Source organism: Capra hircus, chromosome 29, assembly GCF_001704415.2.
Source record: "Capra hircus breed San Clemente chromosome 29, ASM170441v1, whole genome shotgun sequence".
Lineage (NCBI taxonomy): Eukaryota > Metazoa > Chordata > Mammalia > Artiodactyla > Bovidae > Capra > Capra hircus.
Window position 1 is genome coordinate 39,009,036 of NC_030836.1, and position 23,285 is coordinate 39,032,320.

Here is a 23,285-nt window from a genome sequence, read left to right on the forward strand (position 1 = left end):
ATCTTCTAAGGACTGAAGTGAGGATTATATATACCACATGACACAACTTGATTTGAAAACTGCTTTTCCAACTCAGGTCCCAAATCTCTCTGAATTCTCCAGCTTCTAAATACCTTGTCTTTGTTACCTCACATTCTGACCTATCTGTCCCACCTTCCTTATTTCTGTTCACATCACTTCTCCATCTTGTTCATCAGCATTGCAAGATGCAGTACTGAGGAGTCAGCAACACTTTCTAGAAGTTGGTACAAACACAATGACTATCTCTACTTTAGTATTTGTTTGTCTTTATCAAGGTCTTCTGAAGGACTGAGATGGCTAGAATTAAGGAGATCTCACTTTTGAGGCCTTTTAAAAATCATTTCTTGTTACATTGTTCTGTTGGTGGTGATGAAGTTTTATTGTTGTTGTATGTCTGAGAAAGTATTTTGTCCTGTTTTTGATATGTATTTGTCTTGGGTATAGCATTCTGACTCAATTATATTTCTCTCAGCATTTTATTGTTTTTTTTTTAATTTTTATTTTTACTTTATTTTACTTTACAATACTGTATTGGTTTTGGCATATATTGACATGAATCCGCCATGGGGATGTGGTGCCAGTGTCCTCTGGCTAACATTGTTTCACATGCCTAATCTGCTGTTTTTCCCATTTTTTTGTTCTACTGTGTCTGTTTTTCCTTCTGGTTACATTTTTTTTGGTTGATTGTTTTAAACAATGAATTATCATGCACCTTGAATAGTTGTCCTATTTCTTGTCCTTGAGTTAACTGAGCTTCTTTGTTAATGGGTGTAAAGTTTTCATCATATCTGGAAATTTTTCAGCCAGTAATTATGAAATTCTTTTCTCTATTCTCCTTCTTTCACTTCCTGTAAGATTCCATTTACATATATTTTAGGATTCTTAAAGTTGTTTCAAATTTCTGTGAATCACAATTATTTTTTCACACAGTCTTTTCATTCCTATTTTCCATGTCTCTATTTAACATACTCAATATTCTTCAGCTTCATGAATATAAGGATTATTGATGTCATAAGCATTTTATGTCCTTCCCTGCTATTTAGGTAATGTATATTTTAGCTGTGTTTTTACTAATTGATTTTCCCCTCATTATGGATATTTTCTTGCTTCTTTATACATCAGAAATTTTTTTTTTCTTTTCAAATTTATGTATTTATGTTAACTAGAGGATAATTACTTTACAATACTGTGATTGACCTAGGACAACTATTTTCACAATTCATATGGAAATTTAAATTGGATATTGCATATTTTAAATTTTACCCTTTGGATGCTGGATATTTTTAAATTTTTATAGATTATTCCTGGCACTGCTTGCAAAAAATATTAATATCTTGGAAACAATTGTATTTTTTGAAGGCTTCTTGTTCAATTGTATTTAGCTGATATGAGACCAGCTTTTAGACCAGGTTTTCTATTCCCCACTAGTAAGTCAATATTGTCTTCAAGGACATACTGATGTCATGGGAATTATGAGTAATTTCCACTCTGGTGGGTGGGAACACCATTAGAAATGGCTCAATTTGAGACTCAAGGATTGTTCCCTATAATCCTGACCAGTACTATCAACTATCTGCTGAAAACTGAAGGGGTATCTCATGTACACGCCCACGGTCCTCTGTGTGTAGCTCTCTCCTGTGAACCCTAACGATCTAGAGTCTAAAATCTCTCTTCTTGAGGTGACTGTTTGTCTCTGCCTAGATAACCCTTCCGTGTATGTGTTGGAAACTATTTCTAGAGTTGGGGCAATTGCAGAATTCACCTTGCTTGCTCCCCACCTCAGGAATCAATATTCTGCTGCCTGACATTTGATGTAAAAAACTGTTCTTTCTCTTATCTCTTCTACTTTCAAGTTGTTTGAGACATGAGATAAATGTGTCCTTTGCTCCTCTATGTCTGCCAAAATGGAGGTCCCCCTGCAATCAGAACTCACTAAATGCCTTGTGGATGCTAGGCACTGTGCATGGGTACAGACTTGATTAGGGATATGTATTGGGGCCTTGGGGAGCCCAGGGTTGTGGGCAAAGCATGACAATTACCACTAGCATTTGCTATGGGGTATGTTCAGTTCAGTTCAGTCACTCAGTCATGTCTGACTCTCTGCAACCCCATGGACTGCAGCACACCAGGCTTCCCTGTCCTTCACCAACTCCTCGAGCTTGCTCTAACTTATGTCCATCAAGTCGGTGATGCCTTCCAGCCTTCTCATCCTCCATCATCCTCTTCTCCTCCTGCCTTCAATCTTTCCCAGTAATAGGATCTTTTCTAATGAGTAATTTCTTCACATCAGTTGGCCAAAGTATTGGAGCTTCAGCTTCAGCATTGCTCCTTCCAATGAATATTCAAGATTGATTTCCTTTAGCATTGACTTGTTGGATCTCCTTGTAGTCCAAGGGACTCTCAAGAGTCTTGTCCAAAACCACAGTTCAAAACCATCAGTTCTTCATTGGTCACCATTCTTTATGGTCCAACTGTCACATCCATACATGACAACTGGAAAAATCATAGCTTTGATTATAGTGAATGTTTTTTCTGCAAAGTAGTATCTCTGCTTTTAAAAATGCTGCTAGGTTTCTCATAGCTTCTCTTCAAACAAGCAAGCATGTTTTAATTTCATGGGTGCAGTAATCATCTGCAGTGATTTTGGAGCCCCCAAAATAAAGTCTCTCTCTGTTTCCATTTTTTCCCCATCTATTTGCCATGACATGATGTCGAGTTTAAGCCAAATGTTTCACTCTCCTTATTCACTTTCATCAAGAGGCTCTTTAGATCCTCTTCACATTCTGCCATGAGCGTGGTGTCTTCTGTATATCTGAAGTTATTGATATTTCTCCCAGCAAACGTGATTCCAGCTTGTGCTTCATCCAGTTGGGCATTTCGCATGATGTACTCAGCATAAAATTTACATAAGCAGTGTGACAATATATATGAGTATGTCAGCCTTGACATACTCCTTTCCTGATTTGGAAGCAGTCTGCTGTTCCATGTTCAGTTCTAACTTGCTTCTTGACCTGCATACAAATTTCTCAGAAGGGAGATAAGATGGTCTGGTATTCCAATCTCTTTAAGTTTTCCACAGTTTGTTGCAATCCACACAGTCAAAGGCTTTTGCAGTGTCAATAAAACAGAAGTAGGTATGCTTCTGGAATTCTCTTGCTTTTTCGAAGATCCAATGGGTGTTGGCAATTTGATCTCTGGTTCCTCTGCCTTTTCTAAATCCAGCTTGAACATATGGAATTTCACAGTTCATGTACTGTTGAAGACTTACTTGGAGAAACTACTTTGGTAGCATGTGAGATGAGTGCAACTGTGTGGGAGATGAACATTCTTTGAGATCGCCTTTCTTTGGGACTGCAATGAAAACGACCTTTTCATTCCTGTGGCCACTGCTGAGTTTTCCAAATTTGCTAGCATACTGAGTGCAGTACTTTAACAGCATCATCTTTTAAGATTTGAAATAGCTCAACTGCCATTCCATCACCTCCACTAGTTTTGCTCATAGTGATGCTTCTTAATGCCCTCTTGACTTCACATTTCAAGATGCCTAGCTCTAAGTGAGTGATCACACAATTGTGGCTATCTGGGTCATTAATTTTTTTTTTTTTTTGTATAGTTCTTCTATATATTCTTTCAACCTCTTCTTAATATATTCTGCTTCTCTTAGGTCCATTCCATTTCTGTCTTTTATTTACCCATCTTTGCATGAAATGATCCTTCCCTACCTCTAACTTTCTTGAGCAGATCTTTGATCTTTCCCATTCTATTGTTTTCCTCTATATCTTTGCACTGATCACTTAGGAAGGCTTTTTTGAATCTCTTCTTGCTATCTTTGTAACTTTGCATTCAGATTGGTAGGTGTTTATTTTGTCTTTTGCCTTTTGCTTCTCTTCTTTTCTAAGTTATTTCTAAGGCATCCTCAGACAACCATTTTGCCTTTTTGCATTTCATTTTCTTGGGGATGGTCTTGGTGAGGAATGTACAAATCAAAAAAAAAAAAAAAAAAAAAAGAAGATCACTGCATCCAGTTCCAATATTTCATGGCAAATGCATGGAGAAACAATAAAAACAGTGACAGACTTTATTTCCCTGGGCTCCAAAATCACTGCAGATACTGACTTCAGCTGTGAAACAAAGACGCTTTCTCCTTGGAAGAAAAGCTATGAAACACCTTGACAGCATACTAAAAAGCAGAGACCTTACTTTGAGCAAAGGTCTCTATAGCCAAATCTATGGTTTTTCCAGAAGTCATGAGAGGAAGTGAAAGTTGGACCATAAAGAAGGCTGAGAACCAAGGAATCGATGCTTTTGCACTGTGGTGTCAGACAAGACTCTTGAGAGTCCCTTGGACTGCAAGGAGATCCAAGCAGTCCATTCTAAAGGAAATCAATCTTGAATATTCATTGGAAGGACCGATGCTGAAGCTGAACCTCCATTACTTTGGCCAATTGATGGGTAGAACTAACTCATTATAAAAGACCCCAATGCTGGGAAAGATTAAAGGCAGGAGGCAAAGGGGAAGACAGAAGACGAAACTGTTGGGTGGCATCATCAACTTGATGAACATGAGTTTGAGCAAGCTCTGGGAGTTAGTGATGAACAGGGAAGCCTGGCGTGCTGCACCCCATGATATAGCAAAGAGTTGGACATGACTGACAGACTGAACTGAACTGATGTACAGAGGATAATCAGGGAGCAGGCAGAAGTCTTTAAGGAAGGAGGAAGGAACAATTCCTGGACAGCTGACAATGATGGGTTGGCAAGCAGTTTCAAGCTGGAGAAGCTATAGGGAAGCAATTCTATGCCAGGTGGAGAGGATGGTAAGAGAAAGGCAGGGCGGCAGTGCTGGGATTTCCCAGGGGACTAGATCCCTGTTCTACTAAACTGTATCAGTGCTTAATATTGTTAGGTGAATGGAAACATGAGTTTTGTTTTGGAAGCAGTAGAGCAATAGTCAATAGAAGGACTGATGCTGAAGATGAAGCTCCAACACAGGCCATCTGACATGAAGACCCAGCTCATTGGAAGAGAACCTGATGCTGGGAAAGAATGTGGGCAGAAGGAGAGGGAATAAAAGGATGAGAATGTGAGATAGCATCACCTACTCAAAGAACATGAGCTTGAGGAAACTCTGCAAAATAGTGAAAGACTGCTTTGATGCCGAACATGTAATCACAAAGAATCAGATATGACTTAGCAACTGAACAAAACCAATGAGAACACAGGGCCCAATGAAGACCTTGGTCCTGGTTGGAGTGGAGGAAGATTTAGGTGGAAGGGGAGGCTTCCCATCCTCTGGTACAAGTCCTTGAATCTAAGGCAAGGAGCACAAGATTTTGAATGTGTTACCAAACATTGTTTTCTAAAAAACACACACACACACACACACACACAACTGTTTTCTGCAGGAGAGAGATCTTTGACTGAGTTTGTTCTCTAGATTTTACTGAAGGATGTCGAAGGCTTCTGGAGTGGGCTGAATCTGCAAAAACCAGGTGACCAGCTGCTAGAGGGTGAGGCTTGAGGTAAACATTCTGCAGTAGGTGGAAAACAAATCCAGAAAAAGTGTCCCTTCTGGCATGTACATGCCAATGTATCACATTGTTTCAGCAGATCACTTCAATATTGTTTTGGGGCAAAAGAGAAATGTAGGATGGGTGCTTGGCTTTTGTCAATTCCTGTGGGTAGTTAGATGACTAAAAGTCTGGTTATTTCATGGCATAGTTGGAATCATGCTTGGGAAAATAAACTAGATCAGGTCCACATATATTTGGTCATTAAACAGCAAGTATAGGAAGGTTTCTAAGGCAACTGTAGGTAATTTAAACATGAGGGGCCAGATGGGACAGTTTCATTTAACAGGCTGATTTGGACTGTACAGGTTGCCATAGCTGTTGCTGTGACAAGAAGCCATCACATCTAGTTCTTGGTACAGGGGAGATGTGGGAAACTGAAAGGAGACCAAAAGCTTTACAACTCTCCTTGCAGTGTGATTTCAGGCTAGAAATAGTTGGCAAGGAAAAGCTGACTGGTAAGGCTGAGAAAGGGAGTGATCTGAGCCAATAATCATTAGCTCTTGTGGGAGCCCAGAAAACAGATACATCGGCTCAGTCAGAGTTCTGGGTCATGGTTCAGAGAGAGATGTCATTTGGCTTGAATCAATATTTAGCCTTTGGGATGGCAGCCATAACTTCTAAACAGAAAATTTCCTTCTCCCCAGGTGGTAGAGTAATATATATTTGTTGCGGGCTCAGGAACCCAGAAAGCCCTCTAAGGGCCACTTGTTCTTAGCAGTCACAAATGCAATATAGAAGGTGGAATTATCATCATGGGGCCCATTTTCCAGATGAGAAAACTGAGGTTAAGGGACTTGATCAAGGTCACACAGCTAAGCATGTGAAAAAACAAGCACAAACCCATGGTAACAGTCCTCAAATTGTGTTTTCACTCTACATCCACTAGGAGTGGTGGGTGGTGATTTGGCACCAATGTTTAGGCAGAAGCAAGCAGTATTCAGGCTTAAATTGAAGTAAGTAAGGAAAACCACTAGATCATTCATCTATGACCTAATTCAAATACATTATGATTTTATAGTGGAGATAAAAAATAGATTCAAGGGATTAGGTCTGGAAGCCTGAAGAACTATGGGCAGAAGTTTGTAACACTGTATGGGAGGTGGTCAGCAAAACCATCCCCAAGTAAAACAAATGTGAGAAGCAAAAGAGGTTGCCTGAGGAGGTCTTAAAAACAGCTGAGAAAATAAGAGAAGTGAAAGACAATGGAGAAAGGGAAAGATATACTCAATGGAATGTAGACTTCCAGAGAATATTAAGGGGATATAAGAAAGTCTTAAAATGTGAAGAGTGCAAGAATTAGATGAAAATAATAGAACTGCAAAGAATATAGATTGCTTCAGGTAAACTGGAGCTACCAGAGGAAGAGTTAATGCAAGGATGGGCACAATAAAGGACAGAAATGTCTAAGACCTAACAGAAGCAGATGAGATTAAGAAGAGGTGGCAAGAATGTACAGAAGAACTTTACAAAATAGTCATAAAACCGGGATAGGAATGAAGCTTGGGTCACTCATGTAAAGCCAGATATACTGGGGTATGAGGTCAAGTGGGCCTTAGGAAGCATCACTACAAACAATGATAGGAGAGCTGATGTAATTCCAGCTGAGCTACTTAAAAAATCCTAAAGAATGAGGCTGTAAAAGTGCTGCATTCAATATGTCAGCAAAATGTGGAAAACTCAGCAGTGGCCACAGTGCTGGAAAAGGTCAGCTTTGATTCCAATCCAAAAGAAAGGCAATTCCAAAGAATGTTAAACCTATCAAGCAATTGCACTCATCTCACTTGCTTGCAAGGTAATGCTCGAAATCCTTCAAACTAAGCTTCAACACTACATGAACTGAGAACTTCCAGATGTACAAACTGGTTTGAGGAACCAGAGATCAAATTGCCAACATCTATTGGATCATAGAGAAAGAAAGGGAATCCCAGAAAATATTTCCATCTGCTTCAATGACTATGCTAAAGCCATTCACTGTATGGACCACAACAAACTGGAAAATTCTTAAGGAAATGGGAGTACACCTTACCTGTCTCCTGAAAAGTCTGTATGTAGGTTCAAAAAGGGGCAGTTAGACTGAAACATTTAAAACTGGGAAAGAAGTGTGACAAGGTGTACATTCTCACTCTGGTTATTTAACTTCTATATAGGATACATCATTCAATACGCTGGACTGCATAAACCCCAAGCTGGAATAAAGATTGCTGGGAGAAATATCAACATCTACAGATATGAAGATGACACTTACCTAATGGCAGAAAGCAAAGAACTAAAGAGCTTCTTGATAAGGAGAGGAGATGCAAAAACTGGCTTAAAACTCAACATTCAAAAAACTATTCACAAAAGTGTATTCAACATACATGGCATCCTGTCGCAACGCTTCATGGCATATAGATGAGGGAAAAGTGGAAACAGTGGACAGATTTTTTTTCTTGGGCTCCAAAACCACTATGAACCTTGACTGCAGCCACAAAATTAAAAGACACTTGCTCCTTGGAAGGAAGAAAGGCTATGAAAAACCTGCACAGTTTATTAAAAGCAGAGACTCACTTTGCTACAGAGGTCTGTAGTGTCAAAGCTATGATGTTTCCAGTAATCATGCACAGATATGTGATCTGGAGCATAAGAAAGGGTGAATGCCAAATAATTGAGCTTTTGGACTGTGGTCATTGAGAAGATTCTTGAGAGTCCCTTATACAACAAGGAGATCCAACCAGTCAATCTGAAAGGAAATCAACCTGTGACCCCTGCTGTCTCAGCTGAGGCATCTACTGACGGCCTCCAGGTGGAAAGAACAGATGCTTCAACTGTAAAAGTGCCTAACCATGGGTGCTGCTGCTGCTAAGTCACGTCAGTGGTGTGCGACTCTGTGCGACCTCATAGATGGCAGCCCAACAGGCTCCTCTGTCCCTGGGATTCTCCAGGCAAGAATAATGGAGTGGGTTGCCATTTCCTTCTCCAATGCATGAAAGTGAAAAGTGAAAGTGAAGTTGCTCATTTGTGTCCAACTCGTAGCGACCCCATGGATTGTAGCCTACCAGGCTTCTCCGTCCACTGGATTCTCTATCAACAATACTGGAGTTGGTTGCCATTGCCTTCTCTGCTAACCATGGCAGCTCCAAGCAAATAGTTTGTAGCTCCACCCCTGGAGGAAGCTCAGAAAGACTGAAGGCTCTGTGTACACTGGGTCTCCCAATACATGTGTTGCATTCTCCCCAGCATCATTAGAGGCCAAGGAAGGAGCATTCTGGGCCCTGGAGGATGGCTCAGGGATCCACTGGGGCCACCACTTACCAAGTCACACTGGAAAGGACAAAGCAGGCATATATGGCAGAGAGCTGGTGACTAGGGTGTGGGAACAAGAGGGAACCAGCTCTTCATGAAGTACCTCACCCAAAATCCCCTGGAGGAGAAGCCCAGTGATAAGATCATCTGAGATGAGACGAAGAGAGTCTATTTCATTACCCCTTATAATTCCTCTGAATGAGGAGATGATGGAGTTGGTGAGTCATCACAAATTCTTCCATGGCCTAGACCATCCACCAGTCGCTATCCTTGGGATTGCCTCTCCCCAGCTTCAGTCATGTAGTTCTGGAGGAAATTGACAATCATGTGTGCTGCTGGGTCAGGGCCAAAGACCATGTAAAGCCAGTCATAAGACCACATGTCCCTGCCATGATGGCTGATCTGGGGCTGTACACGTGATCTGAGGTGGAACATCCAGAGAATACCCTTGAATTCTGATGTCTGCAAACTTCTTTCTTTAGTAGATGATGCCTTCGGAATTTAAAACCCTAGGGCAGGTAGCTTGGAATCCCTCACTAGGTGTAGAAGCCTTAAGAAAGAAAGTTGTGAGGCTAAGACCATTAAAGAAAACCAAAAGGAAAGATCGAGGGTGAGAGAGAATTGATGACTTCTGATTTCTTAGGTCCAGTACAGAGATCTTTGTATTTGCTCTGATTCTTGTGTCCTAGATTCCCAGAATCATTTCAATGAGTCTCCCTTTTCCTTGAAGCCAGTGGAGTAGGAATCCTCTCAATTTTGATTCAGACTTTGTTCTAAATCCTTTACTCCCAGACACAAACAGAGGTAACCATTTGTTTCAGCACCATTAAGAGTGAAACCCTTTATTCTTTACTGAGACTAGGGTGTGAAGACCACCAAATACAGTTCACGAGTTCCTGAGCAGAAGTACCCAAAGTGTGAGTGGGTGTGTGTTAGGAGTGACCTTACTGATTCCTGAACCACTCCAAGCAATTACACTGCCGGTGCCAGGCCAATCCTGTCATTTCTTCGATCAAAGACTGAGAAATACAGCCTCAGGAAGATGTCACCCAGGATCCAGGTCTCTGTAGATGGACTCACTCTGTTCTCTTGAAAGGTGATTTGGCAGTGGCCTCATCATCCTGGGGGAGTCAGAGACACACACCAATCAGCATGAGCCCTTACCTGTGATGCCTCCCAATATCCAGACCCAGCACAAATCTTTGTTTTATTTCCCTCTTTTGGTAAGAATCAAGGGGTTTTCTCAGCAGCAGGGGATAAGAGAGTTCATTGAAAACCAAAGAGGGCCAAGATATGAGGTTACCATGAGGAAGGGCATGATGAGTGGAGGACTGGGAGTTGGGGAAACAGAGGAATGAAAAACAACAAAGTCCTACTGTAGAGCATAAGGAACTATATTCAATATTCAGTGATAAATCACATGAAAAAGAATAAGAAAATATATATATTTATGTGTATAACTGAGTCACATTGCTGTGCAGCAGAACTTAACGCAACAATGAAGATCAGCCACACTTCAATATAATTATTTAGAAAAGAACAAGTGCGTCCATAGTTCTCCTCACTCCCTGTTTCTTTTCTTCTCACTCCTGCTCCTTGTTTTCTCTGCAGAGAATGCTGGTTCTCCTCCTGTCTCCCCACAATCTGTACTTTCTTTAAAAACTTTATTTTGTCTTGGAGTATAGCTGGTTAACAATATTCTGAGTTTCAGATGGACAGTAAAGGGACTCAACCATACGTATCTGTGTATCTTGGTCCCAAAGACACCCCACCCATCCTGGCTGTCTTAGAACTGAGTGGAGTTCCCTGTGCTACACAGCAACTCATTGTTGGTATTCCATGTTAAATAGAGCAGTGCCCACGATACTTTATTGAAGACTAAACTCAGGAACTCTGAGAAGCCTCCCTCAGCCCAGACTCACCCTCTTCAGCAACTCCAGGCTTGGGTGGGTAACTTACTCTGGTTCCCCATTCCTACTGGTCAGTCCATAGCCCTCATCACCCCTAGTAAGTCCCCAGTGCCCCAGTGCAGACCACCTTGACATGCCATTTGCATGGAATCCAGTACAGTTTTGCCCAGAACCAAGGAACCCTCCATATGGCTCAATGAGTTTGTGGTTTTAGAATTCCTGAAATTCCCTCTCTTCCTCAAAGCCTTCTTTGAGCCCATCAGCCTGCTCTGACGTCCCGCTGGGAGCTGACATGAAGCCTCCACTCTGTGCAGGGGCTGAGCAGTCATTGTGCACCCTTTAATCACATTAGCATCCAACCTCCCCACAGAGGGGTCGGGTACCCCAACTCACAAAGGAGGCACCTGGCAAGAGCAAGGGAAAGATTCAGCTGAGTACTAGGTTGACCATGTAATTTATCATCCAAAGCAGGAAAACATTGAGAAGGGAAGGGAGACTGTTAACTTATGCTGGGAAAGCACACTGGGATTGACCCAGCCATTTTCCCTGTAACATGTGCTATTTCAGGGACTGCTAGTGCTGAATTTCATGCTCACGCACCTACGAGTTCAGATTGAATTGAAGCTCTTTGAGGACTGAGGACCTTAGTGTTCCCCTCTCCCTTACTCCCACCATGCCATATTGTGTGGCTTCTCCACATTATTTCAGAAAGATCAGCGTCCCACACTGCCCTTTACTCTCAAGGGATTGTTTTGTGGGAGGCACTGGCCCAGCCACAGGGCTCAGCAGCATCTGCAATGGTGTGGCATGGCCTCCAGAGGGCGCCCTCCTCCCAGCAGCAGCCCAAGAGTTCCTGCAAGCTCCAGTTTGAGAACCAACCCTCAGTATTTTCCCCTCACCTTGAGGATGTAGGCTCGACCTGGCACTGGGTAGTTGATGCCATTGATGGTGAAGATAATAGAGGGCAGGGTATTGACCACAGAACATAAAACGTAGTGCTGTTAGAGAGAGAGGGAGAGAGGTTGGCCATGAGATCCTCGTTGTGTGTGGAGACTGGGAGTGACCCTGGGGCATGACCCTTCACCTGGGAACCCTGTGGAGTGGTGCTGATGAGCTTCTGCATGTTATTGGCCAGGGTTCCTAGGCCTTCGATAAATGCTGCTCTGGTGTCAACAATGGCCTCGCAGCCACTAGAATAAGCAATAACCTTTCTTTTCATGTAGATGCTGAGAGATAGTAGAAGAAAGCGGGCATCAAGGTCACTGTGAGTCTCCCCAGAGTTGTCACCTTCCCGACTGTCTCCTAAACAGCCCTTCGTCTCTCACCCTTTTTTCCTTTGCTCTCAATACAGAACCTTTTTTTGACATCCTCAAATGCAATACTGGAATACACTAGGATATTTTGTACCTTGACACAAGCTGGCCTTCCTTCCTAAAAGACTCCAGTCTCCTTTGACAAGCAAATTTCTTCTCATCTTCCAGATTCCACCTTAATTGTATTGTTTTTGGAAAGTCTTTCCCCCGGTGTTTATCAGTCTCCTGTCTTGGTCACTCTCTATAGACCCTTCCTCATGTCTGCTGGTGCTACTACTGCTAACTCACTTCAGTCATGTCCGACTCTGTGCAACCTCATAGAGACAGACCACAAAGCTCTGCCATCCCTGGGAATTTCCAGGCAAGAGTACTGGAGTGGGTTGCCGTTGCCTTCACGTCCTCATGTCTAGCATGTAACAATGTCACAATTTACTATGTGGGTGAGTCACTTCATGTACATCTGACTTCTTAGATGTGAGGGCGAGTTTTATTATCCTTGCCTTCTTAAAGTGCCTGGCACACAGTGGATGCCCAATGCTTGTCTGTTCAATGTATGAATGAAGACTGAGAAAACATTAAGAAACATCCAGAGAGCTGTATCTGGTGGGGAACAAATAATGGGTCACACAAAGAGTGAAGATGGAGATTTGCAGGGGCAGAAGATTCTCATAGTAAGTGGGGAGAGGGGTTCCTCTGGGACAGGGTGTCTCCCAGCACTGCTCCTACAACCAGCTGAGACCCTGAGACCCTGGCCAGGAAATACATGACTAGCCCAAAGAAACTCCAAAGGAATGGTCAGCTTTTGTCTTAGAGTATCACACAGAATCTTATCAATTATGCCTCTTGTCCTCAGGTCACTCCTGGATCCCAGCTTCCTGATTCTCTGTTATAGCCCCTGTCCCACTGTGTGCCCAAGAACGTGGGGTGTCTTTTTTATTAGTTGCTTTCATGTCTTAAGAGTTCAGTCAACCTCTCTTCACTGCTGGGTAGCTGTTTCCTAAGAAGACCAGTTTTCCCCATTTTCTCAGGACTGTCCCTGTTTTTAAAATGACATTAATCTGTACTGAGAACTTCCTATGTCCTAGGTAGCCCTGCAATCTTGATCATCTTATCATAACTCTGTTCAAGCTGGGGAAATTCTCCCTGAGTCTCTGTTCACCACACTATAGAGTCCTCTAACTATGCTTCCCACCTCAAAGGGCAGTGGGTGCAGGCCTCTCCCATCTGCACAGTCCTCTCTGGTGTCTTTTAGGACCCTGGTCAGAGCCCTGGTCAGAATGTCTGGGGATTATGAACCCATGGCTTGTTTGCATATTTATATGCTTGCGTGTTTGTTTGTATATGTGTTTGCATGTGTCTCTGTGTGTGCTTGTGGGTCTCTGACTAGCTATGCATGTTTTAATGTGTTGATGTATATGTTTACATGTGTCTGCTTATGTGTTTCCATGTGTCTGTGTGTCTGTCTGTCATTGTGGGTGGTGTATATGTCTGTGTGACTGTGTGTCTGAGAATGCATTTGTGTGTGTCTGCCTGTGTCCATGTACATTAGCGGGAGCATCACTTGGGCTGACCCTCAGAGGGAGAGGCTTACTGGTCCATGTGTACAGTCCAATCACCCACTTGGATCAATTGTACCCAGTTGAGCTCTCCCTTGTAGTAGCGGTGGTCTACCCCACCAAACATCACCACACTGCCCTCCCGCTCATCTCTGTAGAGCAAACAGAGGGGTGGATCCTTGGAGGACTGTAACAACAGCACTGTCTGAGAGCTGCGCTTGTCCATCCATCAAGGCCCTAATAAGATCCCCATGTACAGATGCAGAAATCGAGTCTAGGAGAGATTGAGATCCACACTGAGGTCTGTTACTGGATTATGAGTGGAACAGAGGAGATTAGAAGTTGAATCACTTGTCTGGGTTCCACCCAACTATGTCTTCTGAAGAACTCCTGGACCTCCAGTGCCCTGAGTGCTCAGACACCATCAGAGGACAGGGTGCAGAAACATTTTGGCTTTCCCCTTGTCCACCTTGTCATTTTTCAGGAAAATCAAAGCCTTGGACTTCTAAGGGTGTGGGTTCAGCTCACCCAGAGTTGGCTCCAATGGCCTGTGATCTCTACTGTCCAAAGGGCCCCACACTTAGAAGAGACCCCACCTCTGCTCTCCCTGTCTTGAAGTAGCTCATATTTCTTGAACAAGGGGTCCCACACTTTTATGTCCCACCCTTTCGTTTCTCACTGGCTCCTACAAATTGGGTAGGTGGTCCTGGGCTCCCAGTGAAATGCTAATGAGGAAGGAAAGATATCCACCATTATTCTCCTTCCTTCCTTATCAAATTCATAAGCAAATCCTCATGCCTTTTCTTTTAACTTGTTCCCATTTGCCTTCCATTAGCCTTCCTCCTCACTCACCCACCTAGACCAAGTTACTGGTCTTGAGCCCAGAAGAAATGTTGTGTTCCAATAAAATGTTATTTATAAAAGCCAGAGGTGAAGCCAGGTAAGGTCCTAGGGCCATAGTTTTCCGGGGTTAGATTATCCCTCAGGATACTTCTTTATCAAGTGTTCTCTAATTTTTGTGCAACTGAAAGCATCTTACAGCTAATTTGGAGAAAAGTATTGTAAATCTCAGACTTAGTTGCTCAAGTAGAAGGAAAAAACAGGCTCAGAAATGGCACCTTGATTCTTCAGCTTGTCAAATATGGGGATGGCTCCAGAGAAGGATATATTGGGGTAGTTCAAGCCAAAGACACCATAAAAGTTATATCCTCAAACCCATATTCCGCCATTTTTGGAATGAACGGCTTGTCAGTACTTACAAGGTCCCCAATCTGTGGGAGGGAAAAGTGTTCCCACGTACAGATACATGAAGTGGGGCCAGGACTGGGCTAGGGTGCATTGCCATTAGATTCTCAGAGAAGAATTCAGGCTGGGCTCTGTCTTCGGTGGCTGGCAGACGGTTAGGTGAAGCTGGCGGGAGTGGGGGTTGGGTTCCATTTGAGAGAGGCTGTGAATTTTATAACATCTGCCCCTCTGAAAAACACCACCTGAGTGAGTCAAATTGGCCTCCTGACTTCTGTACAGGTGGGGCAACCAAGAATCAGGTTTGGTCCTATTGGTGCCACCTTATGGACAAAACAATAGAGAGCAAGATAGCCTTCTCTTTGGCAGCACTGTGACCTAATGACAGGATTCTGCATTTGTCCAGGAAGACAGAAGCTGAAAACACAATCTTGCTTGCAGGGTTCTATGAAATTACTGCCTGGGGAATTCACTTTTTGGGATATGTGTATATTTCTGTGAGTGTGTATGAGAGAGAGAGGGGGGAACTACTCAAATATTTTGGAGGAGGCAGGCCATAGATTTATAACACTCTCAAGGGTCCTCTAGAGTGAGAACTCATTTATCAGGCCCCTTGAATTCTCAGGCCTCCAGTTTCCCATTCTGGATACCTGCGGCCCTTGACTGCCCTCAGAGTCCCCAGATCAGTTTTATCTCGTCCCCAAACACCCCTCAACAACTTTAGTCCTGAAAACACAGCCTAACTCCACCATTTACCACATGTGTGCCCTCAGCAAGGCCCTTGCCATCTGCACCTCAGTTTCCTCAATATGTCACATGAGCTAATCAGACCACCTGCTGTGCGGGGTTGTTGCAGGATTAAACCAGTTTTCACCTGAAAGTGCCTGGACATCTGTGAATATAAAAATGGGTGCTTTTATGCCTTCTTCTCACTCCCAGCAAAATGAATCGTGAACTGCTCATGGGCAGAGGAGCTGCAAGTCCAACCTCAAGCCACTCTCTGGGTTAGCTAATTTGTTTGCTCGTGTGTCACAACGGGCACTGCTTCCCCAGAGACATGATCCTGGGAATAAGATGGCCAATATCTATGGTAGTTAGGCTAGGAAGGGTCCTGCCAGATGGTCCTGCATCTGTTTTTCAAGCAGTGGTCACTAAATAGCCAGGCCTGACTCAGCATTTGTTACACTGTTACCCGAACTGTGTCATGAGCAACAACTCCTTTCATTCTCCCAGATCCATAGGTGATGCTGAAGGTCTTATTGATAAGCCAGAAGGTGGACAAATGAAAGTGTCTGAACCTAACCTGTGTAGTTGCAGACACAAAAGATGAGTGTCATCAGGTGCCAAGGGTCAAAACAGGAAGGCAGGGTAAGTGAAGGTTGGTCTGGGTAGGGTGTCTGTACTCACAACAGGCTGGACTGGTGCAAAGGATGGAGGGCACCCACAAGTCAGATGAGCCTGTGTCAGATATAACCTGGAATTCCTGAGGGGGTCTTCCAATGGTGATGTTACCCATGTAGAGTATCTACAGGGAAAAGGAGGGAGTGGATTAGTGCAGAACTGGCTACCCTCTACTCCCACACAGATGCCTCCCTTTGGGTGTCAAATATCTCTTGAGATCACTTTCTAACAACCGTGAAGCTCACAGACTTTGGTCACAGACGTATCTGCATTTGATATATTTTTTCCTGTGCTACATTGTATGCAGGATATTGACTCTATAACCAGGTGTTGAAGTGGTATCTCCTGCATGGGAAGCCCAGAGGCATAACCACTGGGCCTCCAGGACCGCTGGACACCCAGGGAAGTTCTGGCGCCTTCATTTGAGCAGCTCTGTAGTCTCTTCAAACCCAGCCTTAGCACCCACTTCTCCAGGAGGTCCTTCTTGATCAACCCCAGCCCCTCCCTCTAACCTCAGACCACATTCAATCAACACCACACAGGTGACCCTTTCATTTGACATGTATTTACTCTTTGCCTATCTCTCAGGCTGGCATGGGCATTTTTGAAGACAAAATAAGCCCTTCATCTAATCTAAAAACAGTAACCATGGTGATTCTTACAGCCATACACAGAATAGAGTTTCAGTAACTTTTTACTGCTATTGTACTTGCATCTGTGGAAACTGAATTCCTCTGCCTCGGAATTCACAATTGCTTTGCAGTTGGTTCTACCTTTTGATCAGTGATGGTTTACTCTTCATCTGTAACTGAATGGCTCACATAGTTCAGAAGGAACAGTCGACCTCAAACTAATGACACATCTTTGACACAGAAATGGATATTTACCTGCCACCTGGTAATTGCCAGGCCCAGTCACAAAGACCAACAGTTGAGGATGAGAGTGCTCTCTCCTCTGCTTGGGGTCCCTGTTTTCCAGTGTCTCTGTTTCCTGGAGGAACCCCAACCCCAACATCCTACCTGGCACCTCCAGATGAGCCCCAGTGCTAAGATGGAGCACCAGGGGGCGCTGTGGAGTACCATCCTCACAAAATATGTAGAGTACATAATGAGAAATGTTGGGCTGGAAGAAACACAAGCTGAAATCAAAATTGCCGGGAGAAATATCAATAACCTCAGATATGCAGATGACACCACCCTTATGGCAGAAAGTGAAGAGGAACTAAAGGCTTCTTGATGAAAGAGAAAGACAAGAGTGAAAAAGTTGACTTAAAGCTCAACATTCAGAGAAAGAAGATAATGGCATCTGGTCCCATCATTTCATGGGAAATAGATGGGGAAACAGTGGAAACACTGTCAGACTTTATTTTTTTGAGCTTCAGAATCACTGCAGATGGTGATTGCAGCCATGAAATTAAAAACACTTACTCCTTGGAAGAAAAGTTATGACCAACCTAGATAGCATATTCAAAAGCAGAGACATTACTTTGCCAACAAAGGTCCGTCTAGTCAAGGCTATGGTTTTTCCAGTGGTCATGTATGGATGTGAGAGTTGAACTGTGAAGAAAGCTGAGCACTGAAGAATTGATGCTTTTGAACTGTGATGTTGGAGAAGATTCTTGAGAGTCCTTTGGACTGCAAGGAGATCCAACCAGTCCATTCTGAAGGAGATCAGCCCTGAGATTTCTTTGGAAGGAATGATGCTAAACCTGAAACTCCAGTACTTTGGCCACCTCATGCGAAGTGTTGACTCATTGGATAAGACTCTGAGGCTGGGAGGGATTGGGGGCAGGAGGAGAAGGGGACGACAGAGGATGAGATGGCTGGATAGCATCACTGACTCGATGGACGTGAGTCTGAGTGAAGTCCGGGAGTTGGTGATGGACAGGGAGGCCTGGCGTGCTGCGATTCATGGGGTCACAAAGAGTTGGACACGACTGAGTGACTGAACTGAACTGATGATGTTCCTCAGCTGGTGAATAGTTAGTTTGAGCTACAAAATGAAATCTGGCACAGTCTGTAAGCATGCTCTTTCAGTAAATTGTTCAGCATGTTTTTTGCACTGAAGGTGTTTCTCATGGTCTCTATTCTCCTTAGAGGTATTCTTTCACTGAACATTTGACAAAGAAAACAAAGAAGATGCTACAACTAGCTGTCAGTGTTAACGTATAACTGTCCTTATAATGGCCCTGTATATTTTCCAATCATTTTTATGAGTGACATTATTATCAGAATTTTATCCATATACCATGGCAAAGACATAACTTTGAATACAGATTCTGTTCTGCTATCTTGGGTAAACCATATGACCATGAGGTGTCTCAGTCTCCCCTTTGGTAAAATGATGAAATGTAACATTACAAATCCTCCAAATAGGATATCTTGGGGATAAGTGAAATGATGGATATAAGGTTTCTGATAAATAGGAAGTCTCAACAATGACAGCCATTAGCATTGTTGTCTGCATCCCACTCATTCCATCTCATAGAACCTCAAGGAAGGAGGTAGAAGAGGGACTCTTGTCCTTTTTTACAAAGGAGCAATTTGAAATGCAAGAGGTTTCTGCATTAGCTGTGGTCACACTGCTTGTCTGATATAAAACAGTGTATATAAAACAGTGTATCTTTCTCCAAGTTGAAAGAGAAGAGAGAGTTGAAAAAAGAATCCAAGATATAGGGAACAAGTAAGGGAAATTCAGAGGCTTCAGAAGGAAGTAAGAGTCAAATTAAAAATTAAAAGCAAACAACACAAAGAGATATAGACTCCCAGTGACTTCCAAAGAGATGGAGAGATAAATGACAGTGATACAGAAATGCAGACATAGGCATATACACACTAAAGTAGACAGGGAAAAAAGAGGACATGTTGAATAAAATGTAGAAAAGTGCTATTCCACAGGACTACAAAGACATCTGCATAGACTGTGCACTGAACAGTTGCAAGGAGTTGCAAATTCAATAGGTCATGACATGACTGGACCCCAAGATTTGTGCAACCCAACCAGAACTTTGGAATCCACATTTCCTATAGCAAGTTACTTATCAATAAGTAAGATTTGAGGTTTAAGACTCTTAGGGAAATATTCAATTTCCTTCTAAACCTGATGGCTGGAAGAATAATCAGATGAAAAGAAAAATCCGAGAAAGGAATATGATGTGGCTTACAGTCCCCATACTTACTTGACTACGCACTCTGAGAAGGCCACCAGCCCAAGGGACACAAGCCAGTTCATGTTTTTTCCCTGGTTCCAAGTACTCAGGGAAGTTTGGGTTCTTAGCATGTAGTGGTGACTGGGAGATCCTAGTTATATATGAACAACCTACCCAATTTTTCCCCTTTAGGCCACTAAAAGATATGGAAAAACAAACAAACAAACAAACACACAAAGCTCTTGATAAAATCTTTACCTACATCAGTGTCCTTGACGAGTAACCTTTGAAACTTCTCAGAATACAGAGAATTGAACTGTAGTCTCTTCCTTAAAGTTTGGCTGGAAAATAAAACTAATCTGCATGGACAGCTAAGAAGACAGAGAACCTTGCCTACTTTAAAGATAAAACTGCTAAGAACATCATGAAAATAGATACTAGGGGCCATGCTAGACATTCGTGGTTTCATATCATCTTCCTAGGCACTTCATGAGATATGCATTGCTTTCGTCATTGGAGAGGAGATTGCTAGAAGGATAAATTGTCAAATGGCAAAGTGAAAACTCCAGGGGCAGCCTAGGGACATACAACTGGCTTTAGTAGTGGGTCTAATGGCAGACATCAGGGACACCTATGATGCCAGGCTGCATCAAAGATTTAGGGTAGAATTGTACTTCAGTTGCATGGTTTCAGTATTGGAAGAAATGTCATATGCATCCACAAGATATTTTATAACATCCAACAAGTGTACAAGGAAGAACTGTGTGCTAGGTTCTGGGTTAAAGGCTTCAAAGACAAAGTTGATCAAGGCAAAAGTAGTCTTTATATTAAGAGAGCTAGAAGTCTAGTTTTCACAACTTATGGCCCCAGGAGGCAGGAGATATGATACTAGGACTAGGTGGCCATGTTGAAATTTGGGCAGCACAGGCCTTACCACTGGGAGCAGCCTTTCCTCCACTTCACCCATGCTGGAAAGCAGGCCAGTTGGCCATGTTTTCAAGAGCATTGGAAGTTTGGATATTTATGCAAAATTTACTGATTTTAATGTTAGCAACTAATCCCCCCCCCCAAAAAAAAAGTGGGAACGAAATATCCAGAGCGATGTGCTGGAATCAGCCTTCAGTCTCTGCAATTTTTTGTTTCTGGCCTACCTTGGGTGTGTAGTACGGACAGAGAGGAATTTAATTCATGATGGTTGATTTAAAAAGGGACTGATTCAAATGTACACGGGGATGACCCAGAAAGATGTTATGAGCAGGGAGGTGGGAGGGGGGTTCATGTTTGAGAACGCATGTACACCTGTGGTGGATTCATGTCAATGTATGGCAAAACCAATATAGTATTGTAAAGTAAAATAAAGTAAAAATAAAAATTAAAAAAAATAAAATAAAAAGGGACTGAATGCATACTAAACATGCTGACAAATTGGAAAAGACCCAGATATTAGCAAAGATTGAAGGCAGGAGCAGAAGCACAAGAAAGGATGAGATGTTTGGATGACATCACCAAATCAATGGACATGAGCTTGAGAAAGCTCTGGGAGTTGGTGATGGATAGGGAAGCCTGACATGCTGCAGTCTATGGCATTCAAAGAGACGGACACAACTGAAGGACTGAACTGAACTGAACAAATTGAGAACAAAGACTAATAAATCTAATTTCATCAGGTTGTTGATTAACTACCTATAACAACACATTACTTAAATGGCTTTAAATTTCAGACTTATGACTCTACATTCAGAGTGGAATATCTTCTAAGAATAAAACAAAAATACTGCCCATCAAAAACAAAACCAAAGAAAACCAAAAGTAAAAAAGGAAAGAAATCTGACACTATATTCAACAACTTCAGTTCACTTCAGTTGCTCAGTCGTGTCCAACTCTTTGTGAGCCCATGAACGACAACACGTAAGGCTTCCTTGTCCATCACCAACTCCCAGAGTCCACACATACTCATGTCCATCGAGTTGGTGATGCCATGTAACCATCGCATCCTCTGTCATCCCTCTCCTCCTGCCCTCAATCTTTCCCAACATCAGGGTCCTTTGAAATAAGTCAGCTCTTCACATCAGGTGGCCAAAGCGTTGGAGTTTCAGCTTCAGAATCAGTCCTACCAGTGAACATTCAGGACTGATTTCCTTTAGGATGGACTGGTTGAATCTCCTTGCAGTTCAAGGGACACTCAAGAGTCTTCTCCAACACCACCGTTCAGAAGCATCAATTCTTCGGGGCTCAGCTTTCTTTTTAGTCCAACTCTCACATCTATACATGACCACTGGAAAAACCATAGCCTTGACTACATGGACCTTTGTTGACATAGTAATGTCTCTGCTTTTCAATATGCTGTCTACATTGGTCTCAACTTTCCTTCCAAGATGTAAGCCTCTTTTAATTTCATGGCTGCAGTCACCATCTGTAGTGATTTTGGAGCCCAGAAAAATGAAGTCAACCACTGTCTCCACTGTTTCCCCCATCTATTGGCCATGAAGTGATGGGACTGGATACCATCATGTTACTTTTCTAAATGCTGAGCTTTAAGACAACTTTTTCACTCTCTTCTTTCACCTTCATCAAGAGGTTCTTTATTCTTCTTCACTTTCTGCAAAGTGTGGTGTCATCTACATATCTGAGGCTGTTGATATTTCTCCCAGAAATCTTAATTCCAGCCTGTGCTTCCTCCAGCCCAGAGTTTTCATGATGCACTCTGCATATAAGTTAAATTAGCAAGGTACCAATATACAGCCTTGACATTCTCCTTTCCTATTTGCAACCAGTCTGTTGTTCCATGCACAGTCCTAACTGTTACTTCCTGACCTGCAAACAGGTTTATCAAGAGACAGGTCAGGTGGTCTGGTATTCCCATCACTTTCAGAATTTTCTACAGTTTATTGTCATCTACACAGTCACAGGCTTGGGCATAGTCAGTAAAGCAGAAGTAGGTGTTTTTCTGGAATTCTCTTGCTGTTTTGATAATCTATCTAATGTTGGTAATACGATCTCTGGTTCCTCTGAATTTTCTAAAACCAGCTTGATTATCTGGAATTTCATTGTTCATGTATTGCTGAAACCTGGCTTGGAGAATTTTAAGCATTACTTTACTAGCATGTGAGATGAGTGCAATTGTGCTCTAGTTTGACTATTCTTTGACACTGCCTTTCTTTGGGATTGGAATGAAAACTGAACTTTTCCAGTCCTGTGGCCACTGCTGAGTTTTCCAAATCTGCTGGCATATCGAGTGCAGCACTTTCACAGCATCGTCTTTTAGGATTTGAAATAGCTCAACTGGAATTCCATCACCTCCACTAGCTTTGTTCATAGTGATGCTTCCTAAGGCCCATTTGACTTCACATTCCAGGATGTCTGGCTCTAGGTGAGTGATCACACCATTGTGATTATTTGGATAGTGAAGATCTTTTTTTGTACAGTTCCTCTGTGTATTCTTGCCACCTCTCCTTAATATCTTTTGCTTCTGTTAGGTTCATACCATTTCTGTCCTTTATTGAGCTCATCTTTGCATGAAATATTCCCCTGGTGTCTCTAATCTTCTTGAAGAAATCTCTAGTCTTTCCCATTCTATTGTTTTCCTCTATTTCCTTGCATTGATTGGTGAGGAAGGATTTCTTATCTCTCTTTGCTATTCTTTGGATCTCTGCATTCAAATGGGTATAACTTTCCTTATCTCCTTTGCTATTTGCTTCCCTTCTTTCAAAGCTATCCATAAAGCCTCCTCAGACAGCCATTTTGCTTTTTTGCATTTCTTTTTCTTGGGGATGGTCTTGATTCCTGTCTCATGTACAGTGTAATGAAATTCTGTTCATCGTTCACCAGGCACTCTGTCT

General features: G+C 42.6%; 1 pseudogene; it reads right to left on the bottom strand.

The window, feature by feature from the left end:
• Window positions 9,849-19,529, bottom strand: LOC102191598 (annotated as a pseudogene).